The sequence below is a fragment of the Mastigoproctus giganteus genome, chromosome 3 (genome assembly GCF_048544385.1).
Source record: "Mastigoproctus giganteus isolate SK-2022 chromosome 3, ASM4854438v1, whole genome shotgun sequence".
In the NCBI taxonomy this organism is placed as follows: domain Eukaryota; kingdom Metazoa; phylum Arthropoda; class Arachnida; order Uropygi; family Thelyphonidae; genus Mastigoproctus; species Mastigoproctus giganteus.
In genome coordinates, this window is record NC_143577.1 from 26504122 (window position 1) to 26525660 (window position 21539).

The 21539-nt window shown below is 38.3% G+C and overlaps 1 protein-coding gene across 4 annotated transcripts in view; it reads left to right on the forward strand.

Moving 5' to 3' along the window:
* The window catches only part of exd (PBX homeobox extradenticle), a 442560-nt gene that overhangs the window by 211549 nt on the left and 209472 nt on the right, over positions 1-21539 (forward strand). The window lies entirely within an intron of this gene.

Genomic DNA, 21539 nt, shown 5'->3' on the forward strand with positions numbered 1-21539 from the left:
CATTTGTCCAAATATCCACTGTTTTGCTTACCCTAACAGAACAGCTTCCACAGTAGCTGAGATTTTAGATTTTTATGTCGATTTTATTTAGCGAGTATAAAACTCTCCTTTTTATCTCTATAGGCCGTTTTTAGTTTTAAAAACTTTCTTAAAGATCGGACATTGAGTGCTTGATTTGCCTTCAGTTGAAAAAAAATAAATAAAATAAAAAGTTCCGAATCTTATCCCTCACTGTCACTATTTGCTGTACAGCATTTATTTCAGTCCCGGAATAAATGAATTTTTCTTTGTCCACGTCTCCACTTTAAAATGCTTTTGGAAGGCATCAGGTGTGCTTCACACGGGTTACCATTCCAGGAACGTTTTCTTGTTTTATATTTTTCTTTCTTTTTGGACACTGCCGATTTATAACTGACAGATGCTCATTGGGTTGTATTTATATTGTTTTAAGAGGAATTTAAAAGGCTACAATATGTCCCCACCCATCACTTAATCCATTTTTAAGGTTAAATAGCGAAACTTTATATTGACGAGCGACCGACTTTTGACTTTTTTTCATATATATCGGGTTCTTTATTCCTTTAATTTCTCCGGTAATTATCAAATTATTTAAATAATTTGCTTTTAACTATTTTTTGTTGTGTTTGGTCTATAGTGAAGGTCTGACTTTTCATGAAGAACCTTAGTTGCATGCATACGTGTAATAATACATTTCGATACCAAAAAATAAATAAATAAAATAAAAATGTGATAGAAATTCATTAATCGGTAATTAATCTTGTATACCTACATTTTGAACGGCCTTTGTACTATAGGTAAAAATTTAAAAATTACTTCCAAACCACTTGCCTTGTCGTGGAAGTTCTTTAATAGGTTTATACGCCATTATAAGCAAAATTTGTCTGCAGGTATGTATTTCCCAACAGCTTCTTTGATCCACGTGGTATAAAAAAATAAATTTTCTGTTTATACTCTGAGACAGCCACATAGGTTCCAAAGAGTTTACAGGATATGCAACAAAAAACGGTATTTAGTGGTTATGTAGATTCGAAGTATGGTCAACTCAAACGCGTGTTCTGCTATGCCACACGTTGAGCAGTCGGTTTTGTATCTTTTTTTTTTTCTTTCCCTCAGAACGTACAGTTTCATTTAAATAACGAAAAATGACTGTACAATTTCGTTAAACAGATTTCAATTGCATAGATGTTGCCTGAGAACACGGGTTGCCAGGTCAGGTTGTATAATTAGAAATAAATACAAAACATGGACATCGTTTGCTCAATAATAATGACAGTGGTCACGATTTCCGCCGGGTATGGTTTATCCTCCTGGTTTGATAAAGCGAAGCAGGAAGAATAAAAATCTAACTCTGGAAAGGCCAAACTGTGATGCTATGCTTATAAAAGCTCGTGTTGTATCGCTTTGAGGTTAACTTGGCTCGAGGCGCTTGGTTCGATGAGCTAATGCCGAGGTTGCGTGAGAAGCAGGCTTCAGGAACGATGTTATGTCGTCGGTCAGCTTGCATGTTTTTGGATCAATGGCGTGGTTCTCTGGATTTCCTAAACTTGCCTCCGTAGGACGGCAAATTTCCCCCTCCCTTTCCCCACGACTGTCTTCTTTTAATGAGGGGTGGGGACAAAACGCTCGGTTTACAGAGTAAATTGTTTCTTTCCTTAGCCGCCTGTTATCTATCCCTTTGTTATTCCAGGTACATTATGGCCGAGATTCATTGACAACATAGCTGTGTTGTCTCTCCGTCTGAAGAGCTTTGTCATCCTGACCAGATGTAGCCGATAGCGACATGACTTGACATCGTCAGGTCGTTAAGCCATCCATAATTCATAGTCTTTTCATGATCACGTCGTAAGTCGAAGGTGTCGCGTTGTGGGGTCACGTGACTCTGACCCGTTCGACGTGGTAAGGGGGCGGGCTCGGCACGTCATGCTGGCGCGGGACTCGCACTCCCTCCGTGAGCAACATGTGCCGTCTTAGACAGGCCTTGTCCTCAACCTTAGTAGAATGATTAATCGTTGTCTGCAACCATAACGGACGCATGCCTCTGCGGGGCGGGACGGACACGTGGTCGTTTGCCTTGTCTTTCACGCCAGTCCCATGCAACTACTTCATAGTGCTGTGCCGTATCGTCGTGTGAATCACGGCTGGCGCGTCGTCCCACTTCTCAATGGAAATAAGCCATGACGTCACGCCCGACAAGTGGTAGGTGAGCATTAATGCAAGGTACGGTGGCGACTGCTGCTAATGACCTACTCCTGTTCCTGTCATACAAACCCTCTGTTGGTGTATTGTCTCCTTTTGCCTCGAGGACCCTTGACATCTATCATTTAACGCTTCTCTGTCATTGAAGCGGGCAGAGTGGCAGTTGTACATTCATGTGGACCCATTACGGCCGCCTACATGAAGGACGTATTTAATTTAGTGGCCTCAATACACCGCTGATAAATTTTATGTCGCTGCTTACACCGCGTTTATGACAGTATAAAAGTTTTAAAGTGTCGTTGGCGCGAGTCTGCGCTTTGTTTCATGGAGAAGTTGCCCGCGAAGTACATTATTGTTGTACCCGAATGGACGCTTGAATTGTTAAATATGTGTTCTCACAAATAACGTTCGTGTTTTGTTCTTGTGTAAAGAAGTGTACCGCTGTTGTTGCTGTACCTGGTGTGGTCAACGGTCAAAAATAAAATGCAGAAACATCCTAAACTAATTGGAGTTTTTGTGAGGACAGTTGACAGGACGAAAAAAAAATGGAGAAAAGAAAAGAGAAGAAGAAAAAAATTGCTGGTAGTTTTCTGGTTGACGCCGTTGCACGGAGACAGCGATTTCTCCATTTCAGCGATTTTCTCATCCCTGCTAAGAGACGCTTACACAGCAGTTTGTCGAGAAGTTCACGTTCTATTGCACTTCCAATCAATTTGCGACCTCTCGGACGCCCGGAAGGGCCACTTTTTTTTTTTTTTTTTTCTTTTGCTTTCTCCCTCGTTTCTTTTTCTTTCATTTTTTTTTCTTTCTTTCAGGCTTGACTTTATTTTTCATAAATATTAGAGCTGTCGTACTAGTTAATTTGTGGGAAACAGTTTTTTCCCCCCAGTTTGGTAAGAGTGATTAAAAAAAAAAAAAAAAAAAAAAAAAATCGGGCGCCTCTATGGAAAGCATTTATTCCACCTCAAAATTATAACATGCTAGACTTGGAATGAATGAGTGGTAAAAAAGATAAATACGAAAACGTTGAGTAAATTGACCTCCCCAAGTACAGTTGTTAATGTATTAAATTATTGTATATCTCCGATTACCTAACTTCCTCTTTCTTTTTTTATTTATTTTTTTCTCCTGTGTGTTGTGGTTAATTTTTATTTATTTATTTCTGATTACAGGCAGGGTGCAAATGGCTGGTGGTCATTAGACATCATCATTATAAATTATAGAGTCATTATATCATTGGTAAAAATATTGTTTGTACGTCGACGATAAATCTGCTTTTTACACAGTTTGTTTAGCACTACTATCACATCTACCTTTATCTCTGTGCACTTTTTATACAGGCCGGCGATAAAATGCTACTGCCAGGGTCACGTGACAATAATGAGCAAACAATATAAACAATAATTACCGTGGTTTTTCCCCCATGACGTCATTAACATGTCATTAACATGCAGTGCGTTCATTAGTCAGTGTCTGTATGTAAATTAAGTACGCTCTCTGTTTAACAGGCGTTGCAAATAGCCAAGATACAGTTAATCCTGAAAATACTTGTTTACCAACCTCCTAATATTCTGCATTTGTTCTTAATTTCGAGAGTCCCGGGTTAAAAACTACTTTGGACGTAGCCTTCAGATATTCAGACAAGTAGGGAAGTAGTTCCAACAAAAACAGCATTCAGAGCAGTTAGTGGGGAGGGAGTGAAGGGAATCGAAATATGTAACTTATACAGTGTATTTTTCTTTGCAAACCACGCTTTATATTCCTCCATATTCTCGGGGATAGGGTGGGGGAGGCAAGGAGAGAAAGCAGTTTAAATTATGACGAAATTAAGTTGTATATAGGACAATAGATATACGAGAATTCAAAGTTTAACAGCGAGTCGTGATCAGAATCTTTGTTATGTAGGTCAAAGTGCTGTGCACACTCATCGAGAGGGTACTTATGTGTGAAGAATATGCTTTGCCTCAAAACTTAGTCTTTGGAAGGAGAATTTCTTGACGGTTGCAGAAGTAAGGAAAATAGCATCGTTCACAACGATCATTTTGATTGATACCTTGACATCCCTGTAGTAATCCTGTTATTATTATTTTTTTAATACAGGTCCTGGTAGTTGAAATATGAACTGACTTCAGTAGCAGTCTTTTAAAGTAAGCATATATAACCAAAATAAGTTCTGTCTTCTTTTTATAATAAAACCTAGAAGCCCCAATCGTACAAGGATGTTTTGGTCTGGTGAATACACTGATATGCTTTTTCACCTAGTCTGGCACAAGCTTTGTAGTTGTCTCGCATGCCTGTTTTTTATGAATGTCATTTTTTCCGCCCTTGACCTTCTGTGTTTATCCCACGGAAAATAATTCGCTCAGAGAAACCGATTGTAACATGCCTACTAATTCTTTCTCAAGTTTGATGTAATTCTATATTGTTGTTAGTTAGCTGCCCTTTGCTATGATCCGGTATCCGTGGCGTATGGTTTGTATATGTGAACAGATTAAGAATCATTTCTTCGGAATCAGTGTTAGCAGTGACTTCGCATTATAGATGACACATCATTTTGTGGCTACTAGCACTAGATGGAAAAGTGGGACCCAATATTATTGTATTTACTTCTGACGTGTAACAAGTAAAGACTGAATTTTAAATACAGTAGCTTGTAGGCTGTTGCCTGAACCGTGGAATCGATTAATTACAGAAGTGAGGGAACACAGAGAGAGAGAGAGAGAGAGAGAGAGAGAGAGAGAGAGAGAGAGAGAGAGAGAGAGAGAGAGAGAGAGAATAAGATTGTTATATCTATTGGAGGAACAAAAATCCTGGAGTCACGTATAAGTAGGGGCAAGAATAACTAAAAGTGATTAAAGACAAAAAAAAAAAAAAAAAAGACCTAGGCGTCTCATTCAGTACGACATGAAATTTTCCATACAGGCAGCTAAGACGGCACATAGTATCCTATCTGTGATTTATAGGACCATTCCTAGTAGGAATGACGTAATTATCTTTCTGTACAAGATGATAGTTAGACTGATTTTAGAATATCGTATTTAGATCTGAGGCCTCCGTAGCCGAGTGGTCAGGGGCGGGAGTGCGGTAGCACCGCTCTTTGAGTAGACTGGCGTTCAAGCCTCCGACTGCTAAATACGGTCGATCTGCCAACCCGCACTGGACAAGCGTGGCTGATTATGGTCCATTTCCTCAACATGAATCGTTGAGGAGGCTTCCATCCTACAGTGATAATGGCTGCAGTTTACATTTATTTAGGTCTGGAGAGCGCACTAAAAAAAGGGGGGGGGGAATAGACGTTGAATTTCTGGAGAGGGTTCAAAGAAGGGTAACTAGATTAGTGATGCAGTTGTGGATTGCAAAGTTTGACAAATAGACGTCTAAGGGAAGATTCGATTGAGATGTATAGGACGCTATGAAGGAGTTGAGAAAAATGAACGTGAAGTCTGTTCTCCCTCGTAGGCGGGACGAGAACCAAGGAGCACATACATAAAATTTCAGGGAATAGCGAAAGGCTGGACCTCATTAAATTCAGCTGTGGGCAGCTGGTTGTCGAACATTGGAATAAGTTTCTGCCCACCTTGCTGCACGAAGTGAGGCTAAATTCGAAGCAGAAATAGATGGTTACTTTGTGTGGAATTGGCAAATAGTATGATATTCTTTTTTATTATTTTTTTTTCTTTAGAATTAGGCATTGTCACATTTCTCCTGGTTACAGTGCTAGCTATCTCTTGTAACAGCTATAGAAGGATAACTGGAAAAGTTTCTTATACACCTGTAATATTAAATTTTCATTTACGTTTGAATAGTTGCTTATTTTCTTGGCGACTTATCCGAAAGCGAAGTGTCTCAATCCTGTTGCCCCAACTGAAAGTATGTTAAGAATCGTGTTCTTTAAGAAGGTAGATCGGTTAAGTCGGTGTCAGCCGCTGCTAACCGTGTAATCCCGGCCGTTGTGCTATCGGGTTTTCTAATCTGTCTCACGCTAAAAACGGTTTCCCCTACGTCTTCAAAGAGAACAAGATAATGAGCTTTCACGCCACGACTCACGTCTAGTTAGCATGGTGCAAGAGTCGCCGCACGCGAGGGAAGCCAGTGCCAGCTACTTACCACCGGAGCGGAGCAGCAGGAGCGTATGTAGCTGCTCAGAATGCAGAGGACGGTGTCGCACTCCACGCGGAAATAGCCGTGGTTAAAGAGTCAGCTTTTTTCTGACCGTCCTGAGACTCGTTTGATTGCACCTCCTCAAGGGCTGGAGGCGGTCGGGGTAAAGGAGATAGCAAAGACGTGGTAGGAATTAGCTACCAGGCTGAAGACCTGAATGCCGGATGTGACGTCACTTCATTGCACCCGCTTCCCCTCGAATGGGCTAGACAAATTTGGAAAGAGAGGAAGAAATCTCTATAAAAAAATAGTTTTCTTTTCCTTATGTAATTAGCGGAAACCACAGTTGTCCCTCAATGATCTGCTTATTTTTAGAATATACGATCCCATGATTCATCACCATGGGACTTCTGTGAGATCTTAATTGTGTAACCGTTCATATTAATTTCATGGAAAAGGATATTTCTAGTATCACAATTTAAGAATATAAGCTATAAATTCTTAAACTTCATGTTGTGTAATATTTGGAAGGAAACTCATCCCGCCAGTTAATATCTCATGGGAAGTGTCACATTGGCTGGTTGTCCAATCCACATCGCTTGATTTTCCTCCTTATATTTGATGAGCCTGCAGGTATTGACGCAGGCTCATCAAATTGAGGTAGTTAGGGCAGTAGCAAGTTTTCCATTGCTTCTCTCTCTTTCTGCCACCAAGAAAAAGTGGACAAATGATTTTCTTGCTAAGTCCGTTTAGTCGTAAATTCAATTTTCAGTTTCTGGCTTGGGGCTCTGTTAACATCTTGAATCTTTCCGCATCATTCCACTGCTTCTTTTTATTATTATGTTTTGCCATATTTTCTACATGGTCAGTCTGCTACATTTCGATCTGCTTGTACTCCGTGTTCAATTTCTGATTTTATTTTTATTTTACTATTTGTGCTAACTGGCATATGAGCAAAATACATTCATGATAATTACTTTATCTGTACTTTTAAACATCCTATAACTCTTGCTAAGAATTCCTACCAGCATTTATTTAGATGTCTTTATTTTTGTGGTTTCTGCCATGTTATGGTTTCCTTTTGAGAAGATTGATTTCTCTAAACACATCTATTCCATCATCCACTCTTCCTTTTGCTATTACTTCTGCTGGGCCATCTTTCAGTGAAGTACTGCCACCTGCTGGGCGAGAATAAAAATACTGACCAGCAGACCCGGCACCGACCTTATCTCCTTCGCTAGTGTCTCCGACCTGTCCAAACCTAATTAACGCAGCTGCAGAAGGCGCGCGCGGCCGGTGCCATTAGGCTTTATGTGGTGATGCAGTTCTTGTGGCCAGGCAGCAGCTGTAATTAGTGCACGAGCTCGACAACCAACGAACGGGGGGAAAGGGAGGGTGGAAGGAGGGGGGTGATGGGGACACGCACATCAAAACAGCGCAGACTGTGTCCTTAGCTTGTCTCTAATCCTCTTCATTTCAGTTCAGCTTTCTTTCATTTGGTTGGGCTTCTCTGTGTGACAGCGATGCACACCTCTTGTGCTATAAACGAGGAGTAAAAATTTAATGAATTAGCATCTTTTGGCGGAGGTTTGTGCTCTTATGTGAGAAAGAAATGTTGCTAGCTTGCCTTCCCGTTCTTAAATTTTTATCTTAAGTTCATAGCAAGTAGATAACTTTCTAACTTCACATTGTCTTAAAACACGCCCTCGCTTTCGAAATGGTGTTAATGAACCTTGCTAGATGAATTACATATATAACTTAAAATAAACCTTAAAATGATCACTGCCAGTTGAAAGCATCTGGGTTAGAAATTTTCAGATGTGTGTCAAGAACTGTGACGTTACTTCAGTGTGACTTTTTTTATTTAATTTATTATTATTATTATTTTTTTTTTTTTTGTTATTTCTGCTGCGAAAATACTATAAAATATTAAGGCACGTTGATTAAACAGTCCTTTCAACTCTCTCATATTTCAATCATATAGTTATCTGTTCAACAGACAGCTGAACTGTAAACGTGAAATATATTAGAAGTGTATATCAGTCCATGATTTGTAAACGTTTAGTATTTCATTTAAATCAACTTAAGTTTGGAGTCCAATGATTCAACGAAAGGATAATCCCTATATAGCCCAATAAGTGGCTAGGAAGGAATATGCATAGGATGAAAAAAGTTATTTTCTTTATAAGATATACATGAAGTTAAAACTCAGAATTTACATAGCTTCGTGTAACTCCAAATATATATATATGGGTAAAACGGTAAGGTTTACATGCCATCGTCCTTTCAAATTATGATTACAGCAGCGACAGCAACATCAGATAATTTACCACAGAATCATTTACCAATAGATAATCTCAGCCTATTTTAAAGATTGAAACGTACGTGCCAAGTTAGACGAATATAAAGGCAGTTTAAAAAAAATTGTAAAACTATTATTCTATCTCATATTTTGATAATCATCGACTAATTTCCTGATGAGCGAAAAAAGGTTGCAATTTTACTATATCCAGCAGTGTTTTGCACCCAGTGTGTTATGAGCCAAATGTTCCTTAGAAAATTAGCACCGATCTATATTTCGGTATTTTGATGCACTTTTAGAATAAAATGGAGATATACTGTACTCGATATATCTATATAAATATTTGGTGGAACACTGGGTGAAAAACATTGCTTAAGAGCCCATAGTACTCAATGTCGTCTATGGGTTGTAAGTTGAGAAGACAGAAGATACTTGTTGGCATTTGACTTGAATTTATGTAGGCAAAGAACAATCTAATACCATAAAAACAATGGGGGGTATGCATTTTCTATAACTGGCAGGATAATATACATACGCATCCATCCATCTTTAATCGTATTAGAAACTATTCCGTATGACCTATAGATTAGCATTATTACCGCAAGGCCAGGTAAGGGAAAAAAAAAAAAAACTTTTTTTTACCAGGTCGTAAGTCCATATGAGTGAAATCCAAGACAAGAATTTGGTTATGTTTCCCTTCTAAGCAGACCTTCCTGTCTTAAAGAGCTTCTTAGAAACTTTATGAATAAAACTGCAGAGCCCACATATTAATGATATACATAATTCTTAGTCTCAGTGAAGCATAAGTGCTTTATCTCCTCTCATAGGGGAAAAACCGCATCATCACTTTACTTCCAGTGTCTTGTTTTTACACCAAATTCAATTAGGGCAGCAGCACCTCATAAATAAGACCATTTAATCCCCTCTTTTAATTTTTTTTCCGGATTAATGAAAAAGTCTCGAGGGAAGAATATTTTCTCGGCTAATTTATTGGACGACATTTAAGGATGAGAGGAAAAAAGGCCGTAAATCTTACCAAGAAAATGGTTGTGCAAATTTGGATTTTTTATGTGTGTGTGTGTATGTGTTTCATCTGCTTCAGTTTACTTCAGACTGAAGCAGCTAATGAGGAAAATAAGAACAGCAAAGTTAAGACGGGATAAAAGAGAATCGAGGGGGGTAGTATTAAAAAAAAAAAAAAAGAAAGAAAGAAACAAGACGCTCATAGCTAAAAGGTATAAGAAGTGAAATGATTTTTCCGACACAAAAAGGTAGGAGTCAAGTTAAGGTTGGAACAAAATAAAGATGAAAAGCATTTACCAGCAGCAGTTAAACGAGGAGTACAGAAATGTGAGAAAGGTATTTAACCGTAAATAGAGGTCTGAACATTAAGTGTATGGTGCTATAAATAATTGTTGAATTAATAAATCTCAAGTGAAAAATGAATGCAGTGTGGCATTGGTTAAATGTTTTATATTTGATCAGTAATGTCTCCTGTTTTCATTTGATTATTCATCCAGTCGGTCGGTTTGCCAGTGGACTCGCACGTTATCCGTTTAGTCTTTGAAGATCCCTTAACTTTCTTAAAAGTGTTTAAAATGGATATGGATAACCCAATCCATATTACACTGTAAAGATTCGATTGCCAGTCCTTTAAATCTTAAACATTGAAATCTATTACACGCAGAAAGCTGACGCTTCGTTATAATTTCTGATGGAAGAATGACTATTAAAACAGATGGTTGGTCTTTTTTTAAGATTTTGAAGCCTCGTATGATTGAATTTCATACGTCTACTTATGAAACGGAATGGACTTGTATCCCACTATAAACATACACCAGTGGCTACTTATATCATATTATCTATTCGTTTAATGTTCAAAAATATATTTTAAATTGTTTTTATAATACCAAATTACTGGGTTATGTTGGCTTCCTTTCGAGGAAGGCTTTGATTTTTATCGATTGACTTTTATTTGAAACAACAGGATGAGAACTTTCTAAAGAATTTGTTACATTAGCGTGGATGGTCTTGGTTATAGTTTTGTTACTAAAAGAGCGTTTCTTTTTTTTTTTATTTCTTTTTTTATTTTCCTTCTTCTTCCCAACGAAACACCAATGTCACTTGAACCCAGTTCAAGCTTTGAGAATATACAAGTTTGCGTCCTAAACTAACCACTGTTGAGGATTTCCATAACTGATTTACCATGGTTGTGATTTTTAACAAAAGATATAAATGGAATATCAAACAGCCTTTACAAGAATTGCTTGTTTCCTAAGATAATAAAAACAACCCTTATTGCTTACTTATTAAGGTTTGTGAAGTCTTCCTCTCAACTACTCTCCTCTAAGTACCGTTCGATGTTTTTCCATTAAATTTTGAATAAAAAGAACTTTGATTCTTTTCTTTCTATTAATCGAACTCTTCTTTTGTTTTGAAATTTTTGACTACATGGTTAGAAGGCTTACCAGGATAAATCTTTTAATCATGGATATTTGATAAATAAAGATCAGTAATTCACACTGACCAAATACAATGCATTTTACCTCTGTGCATATTTTCACTAAAGAAAATTTCATGTGCGCGGTTCTTTTTAGCAGATATCAAGAAGGGTTAGTTAACGCGGTGTAGGCACTAACAGAGGTTATTAACAGCCACCATTTGAGGAATCTACGAAACAAGTTCGTTATCTGTATAAGAAAATCATTCACCCGGAAACAAAACTGCTCGTGGAATGAATAACTACTAGGATTACATAAAAAGGAGCCTCCGGAGAAATTCGTAGGAGGAAAGAGTGAGGCAAAAAGTTGCTGTCAGTTATCTTCATCGGAATTCTGCAAGATTCCCTTCGATTCTTCATTCGGACGGCTTTACTTGGGTGGCCCACCTAGTTTTGAGTTGGCGCAACTCTCCGCACAGCCAGACGCCTCCATATCCTTTGACAAAGCTGTGTCCATCGACTAGCAGGCGACAGGTCTGGTTACTTCATTTATCACCCATCCCATCGGCTTATCTTCCGTAAGGTAGTTAAGGAGATTGCCCGGCTGATCACAGTCTCCCTCTCTCAAGTAGTGCGCCTTTTGAAATGGAAATGTCCTCACACTCACAAGGGGAAAGAAGAGAGAGAGAGAGGGAAAAAAAAAAAAAAGGGAAAAAGGCGAATCTGCTATGTCCACGTCAGAGATGCATTTCTAGGCGGGCCGTAGTAGCCCCGGGTTTTTGCCTTTTTTGTTGGCATGGAGAGAGGACTTCAAGAAAAGATAGGAATGGAAATGGAGCTGGAGAGTTGGAAGGCTATTGTTGGAACAGCATCGCTAAGTGGTTCCATCAGTGGGTTGGGATGGGGGCGGCGAAAAACTGCTTTTGCTGGTCAAGTCTGCTTCTCGGATTGTGGACGTCAGAAAATTGCTTCCCTGCTCGGATGCGAAGATAGGACTTTAGGGCAGTAATCAGAACTACTTGGCTCAGCCGGACAGCCTCTGGTGTAGATTGAGGGACGTGATCAAGAATAGCCAGATCTACTGGCCATGGGTGAAGTTTAGAAGAAAATTGGATTTCGAATCTTGAAATGGAATGACTGAATTGCTGTCGATGGACAGTCTTTAACGTGCAAATCACACCCGAACTGCATCGCGACGTACAATGTCATAGCTTACTTTTGTATGCGCATAGAAAATCTTTGTTCCTTGTAATAATTTAAATTTATTTGCAGAATGAACTGAAATTGCTTTATCTACGAAATGACGTGATTTTAAAATGAAGTAATCATTTGGTTTCTTTCACTGCAACTGAAAATCAAAAAAATTTGGGCTTCAAATAAATTCTCTTGTATTATTGGCTTTTTTATAGTTTGCAAGTCTAGTGATAATTGTAACTGAATTCGGGAGGATTTATTTGTAAAATGTCCTGGCTTTAGAAATATTAAACGAGCAAAATTGTATATAGAAATCACTCTGCATTTATTAAGGTAATCCAAGCTGGTGTCTGATGTCTAACACTGGCTCGGATTATCTTAAAAAATTTCATCTTCAAATAATATGTACATGATTATCTTTGACTTAATAAGAGGATGACTGGAATTATTACGAGTTCGTATTGTCTTTCGCATATTTCAGTTGACTTTCATGGATATGACTACCGAACCTAAAACACAGGGAGTGAAGCTTTTACGTAGAACTTGTCGCTTAGCTTCGGTCACAGTTTATAAACATGTCTTAAGAGCTAACGACGGAAGTCTGCCAGCTGTATACAACTGGCATTCTTAAATCTCTTGTCCCCTGCCCAACTGCGCCAAAATTCCACTCTTCGTTTCGATCTATAACTCAAATACCTCTCTCGGTTCGGTGATAGCTCGTTATCCAAGATACTACAGCTGTGCTCATTCGTTAGCGTAGACAGCAGCTCACCCTTTCCCCCTTGTCCGGCTGCTTGTTGCTCCTCTTCTCCCTGCATCCGGATAGTGTCATCCCCTGAGCCACTTGGCCTACATCATTCACTGGCAAAGACATTTCCACTCTGTAGCCTGTGCCAGGAAGAAAGGGGACAAGAGAAGAGAGGTCACTGTTCGCACGTGGGGTGCGATTCAGCTGTCGTCAGGGTGTTGTTTTCTGGTCTCATCGGCGCTTAGCAACAGCAAAAACTGACAGCGGCACGCGGAAATTGTAACGCTTCGTCAGAGCTTATCTAACGAGACGATAGCTTGTTAGGGATTAAGACGAGTCTCTGTGCCTTTTGGGGCCGGAGGGGGTGTAGGGGTGGTAATCGACATTGATCTTTGTCGGCTGATTAGCTACCTTTTTGTGTACCACTATTTTTCCATAGTAACTGGAAGCGTTGTTTTTCATTACTTCTTCAATGACGGAATGGTATGCCTTTTAAAAGAAAACGAAGTGGACTGAGCCCCGCCCAACATACTTATATATTTAAAAAAAAACAAAAAAAAACACCATTCTTCATAATTAATCATTGAGTAGAGTAAGAATACTGAGCAACGTCAGATTCAGTTACACAAACGGGATAAAGAAATCTGTGCATAGTTGACGATTAAAATAAATTTTCTGTTTATACTTCGGGATATCCACACGGTCAGGAGTTAACGAATAGACAGAATACAAGAAACAGTACCGTATTTAGTAATCACACAAGCTTAAACCACATTCATTCAAAGCGCGTGTACTTTGCGCCATCGGGCCTGACCACTTGGCCGTGGCTGCCATTTAATATTTGGATAATACTGTATATTTTTTTTAATGAAAAAAAAATTAAAGTATGTGAGTATTTAATATCGCCAATTTGACCGGCATGGGTCACAATATTCTTCATTTCGCAATTGGCTTGGAACCCACTGGTATCGGACCTACAGTCCTGGTTAACACATCCGATGAGTGACAGGATGGTATTTTACCATACGCTATCTGAGATGAATTCTTGCATCTTTGGCAATTTTGGTCCATTTCAAAACTTTTACATATCATTAACTTTGAAAATAGAAAGATCAAAGACCGACAACCTACCTTCCTTGCTCTTTTTCCACTGTAGCCAAGTGGTCAAAAACAAGAGTAAGTAGTGCACGCGTTTAAATTGATTATAGCTCCATTCCACGTGCTACTAAAGGTGGTTCTGTTCTTGTATTCTCTCTCTCTCTCTCTCTCTCTCTCTCTCTCTCTCTCTCTCTCTCTCTCTCTCTCTCTCTCTCTCTCTCTCTCTCTCTCTCTCTTAAAATCCTTTTGCCCTATGTTAGCAGTCTCCGAGAAAATTTTATTTTATAATTAGTTTATCTAATAATATTAATTGCTAAGTTCATTCAAAATTAGCTTAGCACTAAACAAAGTAAATCTGCATCCTTCACAAGAGACGTGCTTGCTTATAGTCATATAGCAGAAATCTGCTATTGTAAATAGCACACAATGTGCTATTGATATAGTAAAAATGAGCTATTGTAAACATAGTCCGCCAGTGGAAGATAGAAGACGTGACCATTCACCCCAAACCAGATATACCATTAATGTGCGCGGTTGCATTGAACATTACAGCAGTGGCAGAAAAGGGTGCGGATTGGTGTCAGGAAGGGCATCCGGCCGTAAAATTGCATGCCAAAACAATAAAAAAAAAACACTGACCCCATATATAATGGGAAAAAGCGAGAACAAAAAAAAAAGAAGAAAAAATTGTGACATTCTGAAAAAGCATTCTAGGAGAGGGGACTGTATGGTGTCATCATGACAACAGTGTCATGATGACACCATATAGATTTTACTCCATACAGATGTCACGATGGTACAAATGTTACATGATGTCAAAAAGCACTGTTAGGTGGTCCAAGGAAAATGATATAATGAGCCTGCCATTTCCAGCTCATATATCTGGAACTGGGCTGGATGTCAATATAATTGAACATAACGCTTTCTGGATGGTTTGGAACAGTGATTGAGAACCAGCCCAGGACGTCCAAATTCGAGCAAAGAATAGCCGCAGCTTAACGAGCGGAGCACGATTCCGAGCTTCACCTGACGAAAACTTTTAGAGAGTGATCCCAAATGGGATCACCCTTTACAAGTTTTTTTTTATGTGAAAAAAAAAAAAAAAAAAACAGCAGTATCCCCATTTCTCCAGTACTACTTTTCATTTTATGATAATCAGGAAGCTTTAATTCAGATGTTTCCAATACCCAGGATCAATCCCGGGTACTGGCAAGCCCGAGTGACAATTCAAGGTGCTTGAAAGTATCATGCAATCTGTTATTGCCCGGTAATGCCAAGATCTGTTATTGCCCGGTAATGCGGGAGTGCAGTAGCACACGCTCTTTGAATTAGACCGGGGTTCAAGCCCCTGACTGCTGAATACGGTAGATCTACCAACCCGCACTGGACCAGCGTGGCAGATTATGGTCCATTTCCCTCAGCATGAATTGTTGAGGAGGCTACCACCCTGCAGTGGGTTGATAATGGCTGCACTTTACTTTTACTTTAATGCCAAGATACCTCATGATTGCACTTTACAAATAAGTGATCTCTCTCTCTCTCTCTGACAACAATTTTGTATTTGTAGTAGATATTTATCAGTTATTAAATACACGCGTGTTTCTCAGTGGCTAGTCTTCGCCTGAAGCGGCCCTCATATTCTTTAAATCGTGCCTGCTTATCTCATCGGACCTTTGAACACAGTCGAATGAATCGATCAGTTCGGCCATCTTGTTTTGTATAACATTTTATTTCTTACACTAATGACATCCTTCGCTTAGTGCGTCGGACCACAACCTGCACCCAGTTTTTAGCAGTGGCATTAATGAAGTTTGGTCGTGCAGTATAGCATTCATGGATTCGCTGATTTGCTATTATAGAGATTACAAATAAACCAATCCACTGATAAACCTTACTCTTGTAGTAACAGTTTTAACTTCTATATTTATGATAGGGGCAGAACGATATATGATGAAACATTAATTTATGTACGGAACTCTGGTTGTCTACACTTGAAAAGAGCTGTGGTAATTAAGCTTGTTCCCTTCCTGTTCTTTCTTGCCACTTCTTAAGTGTTACAGTTTACACAGACCCCCATCTAAGCTTACTTCCTTCGGAGCCCTACACACAGGTGGCTCCTTTCACAAGGTAGTATCGAGTGATGTTACCAAATCTTGGGGTTATTTCGAGACTGTGCATCTCCTTTACAGATCAGTTTGGCGGAAGTTGTCCTGCAAAATGAAAAATGGCACCTTCGTAAAAACGCCGACTGACGCCGGGTGTAGCTGTTTACCCCTGTCTTCCTGGCATCCCCTAGTGAGGCTTGTCCCCGGTCATTTGTCAACGTCACTCAGACGTGACCACCGTCCTCTTATGGATGACCCTTTGGTTGGACCGTTAGTCCCCTTGAGATTTTGCTTTCTACGTCTTCCATGGGAATACTTTTGTGTAGTATAGCGGTTGTCATCGAAGTTATTCCCTGTTTCCCGAATTGGCTGACTCTCTGCGAAATTTCGTTCTGGTTGGGAAAACCAAGACAGCAAAAACAAGTGTTGTCAGTATATTTTTCAACCCTCATATAATACATTTTTCTGAATCCATACAAATTTGAAGTTTCACAGTTGTGTATATGTGCTAATTGTGTTTATTTTAGGAGATGAATTTGAGAGATTTGTATTTCTTTCCTGTATTCCTCTCTGCGGTAATCATATTTATAAAGTGCAAATATTTTTAGGCGCTTTAGCATATATGTGTAAAGTTCCTATTGTCTCCAAGTTTGTCTGTGTTCATCCGCGTGTGATAATTCGACTCAGTAGATGGATTTTCAAAAAATATATATTTGGCTCGTTTACAAAGATTTGTCGATCCATTCCAAATTTCATTAAAATCGGTCCAGAGGTATTTGGAAATAATTTTTTTGTCCGTCCGTCCGCATGTAATAACTCGGTTCTTACTGGGTGGATTTTCATGAAATTTTATATTTCATATTATGTATGTTTGTTGCCGTGCGCTGATAATTAATGTGTGACGCACTGCATAATATTAAATGACTTGTTAATCAACGAGAATATGCTGATCCTGTATTATCATGAAATTTATTCTGTTTCGGATTTAAGCATGGTGTTTCTCACTATTTCCTGCGATTTTCAAAATTGATTTTCTGCTTAATTATCAGTTCATTCATTGCTATTTTCTTTTTCCACTGTGCATGCAGTACCCTGTTTTCTTCCCGTCACTCTTCGTAGCTTCCTCAAGTAGACATTAAAACTGTGCATTAATTAACGCATACACAGATTTTAAAAAAATAGAAAATGAACTAACAGAAATTGATTCAGGCTTGATAGAGTCGAGCGTGGCACGAAATCTCGGTAAAACTTCAGAGCTTTAAAATCAATTTAGCATTCATGTAGAAGCAACTCGAACATTTTATTGTGCAGCTACCCAAATATCAAAACACAAGGAAAGTTCAGCTAACCCCGAAAGAAGAGCATGCATGGAATGTTGCAGTATAATCGATGATCTTATTTTGTGGTGGGCACTCTGTCTGCCAGAGATTAAAGAATGCTGCTTATCTCTTAGATTCAGGCAATCCTGACCGCTGGTTCTAGCCCAACTGAATTGCACCATTCTTTCGAATGCCGTTTATTATATGGGAATTCTGTTATTTGACTATATGTATGTTGTGAGGGAGGACGGAAAAGGAATGGACATAAGCAGCGTTGAATTTTTTTTTTTTTTTCTTTCAATAAAAAAATATTTTGTAGTTGAATATTGTCGTTCCTTTAAAAGAAAATAAAAATCGAATTCCTGTTTCTTAGTTTTAATATGAGGTCACAATTCCGGGATGAAAATAGCAGTTTAGTAAATCACCGAGGACTACTTGGAATTTTTATTTGGCTTCATCGTTTTGCTTCTTTGGGACTTTTAATTAAGCAGAGCATCCTTTTCCGTCCTCTAGGTCAGGGTGGCTACTAATCACTACGCATATCTGAATTCCAGAAATGCACATTCCGCAAAGTATTTTTTAGTGATCTGAGTGCGATCTTATGATTAAAAAATAGCGTTTCGTTGGTCTGCCCTCACATTACACAGGTTCTGCTGTCACTGTAGCGGCGTTTGATGCACATTGATCTGGTTGCCATGGCAACCAAGAACTAAACTCATTAACACCCAGAAAATTATACAAGACATTGGGCGCAGCGGTGAAACCAGAACCTGCATCATTTGATCTCTCTCTCTCTCTCTCTCTCTCTCTCTCTCTCTCTCTCTCTCTCTCTCTCTCTCTCTCTCAATATGTATAACTGTTTAGTTAGCATTTGAGAGAAAATAGTACGTTCCGGCGCAAAGCATAGAATTTAGGACTGGAGAACGGTCCTAAGAGAGAAAGCGGACCCGCGAATGAATATAAAAAAAAAAGGAAGAAAAAACATTTTAATGGCTATTATATGATCCAAGCTCTTGTATTAAGATTAAAGGTCACAAGACTTGTCCTTTCTTTAGGGATAATGATGCGATGATTGGATCATCACATCAAAAGGTTTAGAGTGTTTTTCGTTTTCGAAAATTATTACATGATAATCTTTGTTAATTTAAGACTTTTTTTTTTTTTTTTACGGAAATTAATAAAAATATGAAGGGTGACGCAGGTCATTGAACATCTGTTAAATAAAACAAATTCCTAAGGCTTCGATGGACTGCTATAAATAATTCCAAAATTTCCTTAACTGATTTTACGTTATTTTTGGAAATTTTTTCGTTTTACTTAATGTTTAACATCCAGTGTCCTTATACTTTGTATCTCACTGTTTATATATGGTTTTGGAATGTTGACCCCTGGCTGCTTCAGGTCTATATACTATATCAGCATACCTCCAGTTTCTGGACTTAAATCAAGTTTCATGTCCCACATTATAATCTTTTCAGTACAAACAGTGACCATATTTGTTTATATTACGATTGTAAATTATAGCTATTTTATTCTCTTTTGGCAGTGCAGCACTTGTTCTTTCAAATGGACACTTTTGTATCATTCCAAACTCAGGAATGTCTTTCCATCAAAGGATTTCTCTGTTCTTCGGTCTTTTCCAGGCACTCAGTCCTCCAACTTCAGAGTGTTGGTTTATGCTGCGGATTTACTTAGACCTTCGATTTACAATTGACAATTCACTGAAAAGAATTATTTCAAATTCAGGGAACTTCGAAATGCTATTTGTGATTGTCCAGATAAATGTAGACTAACATATATATGTTAGAGGAGAAAATTTCTGAAAATGTTTTGTCTTTATAACTATAGTTTAAATGAATATTCCTCCTTATTTGAGTGATTATCTCCACCTGGGTTAGATAAAAAAAAAATAAAAATTAATTAATTTACTTTCGAAATTAATTTCGAAAACTTCGGAATAAAAGGCTAATAGTATTGCCTTCTTCTGTTTTTCTTTGTACTTCTTGGGAGGTGTGGAGGATGTTCTTTTATATTGACAGATGCACACTGACGAACTGTAAATCAAATATTTAATGTAAAAGAGATCAGATTCATTGTGCCAAAGATGCTGATGTCTGACGTCCATGAATCAGGGACGAATCTGAATGAAATCATTTAAACATGAAATGATGCTGCAAATAATCTTTTAAAAATATATATATTCATTTAATATTACTAGGAATTGACAAGATTAAAGAATAAATGTTTAAAAATCTTTTTTCTCTCGATATGATTCAAGCGTCTTGAAAAATTGAGTTTAACCGCTTTAATAGAATCAGTCCAGTCCCTGATAACAAGAAGCAAATGTGATGCTTCAAAATCTAGATATGCTCAGTAAAATCGCCTTGACATTCTTTGCTAGAAATGCATCTCATCTAGCTGCACAGGAACTTCGATGCTAGGTAAAGGTAGTAGGAATGAAATTATTCTCGTTTTTAGCTTTTAAACTCATACTCATCTAAGAAAATAATACTAATTTCCATTGATTGCTAGAATAACTAAAGCAGTCTCTGTTTCCTTTATTTAAACTGAGCTTCAAATGTTTTTCATCACAGGAAAGGTTTTTTTTTCCAAGGACGATAATCTTCCGCGAAAGATTTTAGCATTTGTCGATATTTTTCCACCTCTTCATTTCTGATGATCATTCCGATGATGTTAAATAGAGGTCCTTTTCCACGTTTAAAAGACTTGCGATTATTTGAGAAATGTATTTCGATATCTTCGAAACGTAATTAGGTCCCACAACTTTTGTTAAATTCGATTATTATTGAAATTTTAACTGCTGATATTTTAAAATTGTAATAAAATATGATGGGACCAAACTGTTACTAATAGAATGACTAACGATGAACATGCCATTCTGAGTTTGGATGCATGGTGTTGACTTTACAATTTTATTGGCGTTGAATAACAGTGCTCACTTATTATACGCTACGCTCGGTATATTTAAAAAAACACTGCATTTTAAATCTTTATTGCATAAAACATTATTTTTTTTTCTTTTATGAATAGGCGGAAAGTAATGAATTACGAGCCAACTCGCAACATCATAGCAAACGCAACTTGAAATAGGGTATGGTGATGCTTTTGTGGAATTTGCATACAGAAGAAATGCGGAGAAATTGCTTAAACCCATTGATAATATAAATTCAAAAATAAACCACATTAATGATTCATTCCCTTTTCTTATTTTTCATATTCGGGTCAACAATATATATAAAAATGCACTTGGTAACCACTGAATTATGGCCACCTACCTAATACCGTGTTTGGATCTAAACGCCATTAACTCCACTAGATATGCATGTCCAAACGTCTCACTTCCTGTTCCAAAACATCCTGCAGGCGAATTTGGAGGCCAATTAAGATGGGCCAATCAAAATGCAACATGGCAGGGTGCACATGATCTCCTAAGAGCTCTCGGTAGACCTGACCAGCGCGCAGATGTGGGAAGTCACTGGTGGTGCATGACCCTAAATACTATACTACTAGACCTGACCAGCGAAACGTTGGTCCATACGCACCAGGGGTGCTGGTTCTTGTCAGTAAAACATACCCCATATTAAGCCACCATCGCCACCTGCCTGGATAGTGGTCATCATGCACCATGGGTCAATGGATTCGTGTTGCTTGTGCCACACAGGCATCTGTCGGCGTGTTGCACCAGGTATTTTGGCTCATCCGACCAGTATACTAGTTTCCAGTCCTTCTAGTGTTGTTGACATGACAGTATTCATTCGTCTTCGATGATGATCAGCGGTGAGGAGAGGGTGTCTCTTGGGTCGTCTGCCGTAGAACCCCAAACGTCTGAGTGTACGGCGCATCGTCATTTAGGATTTTTATATTTTATTTATTATATATTTATTCAATTGATTGTTATTTACAATCGCCCCTTGTACAGCATGCAATCCAGAGGGGATAAAAAATTTACAACCCAGAGAATAAACTGGCATAAATATTGTCAGTTTAGTAAAAA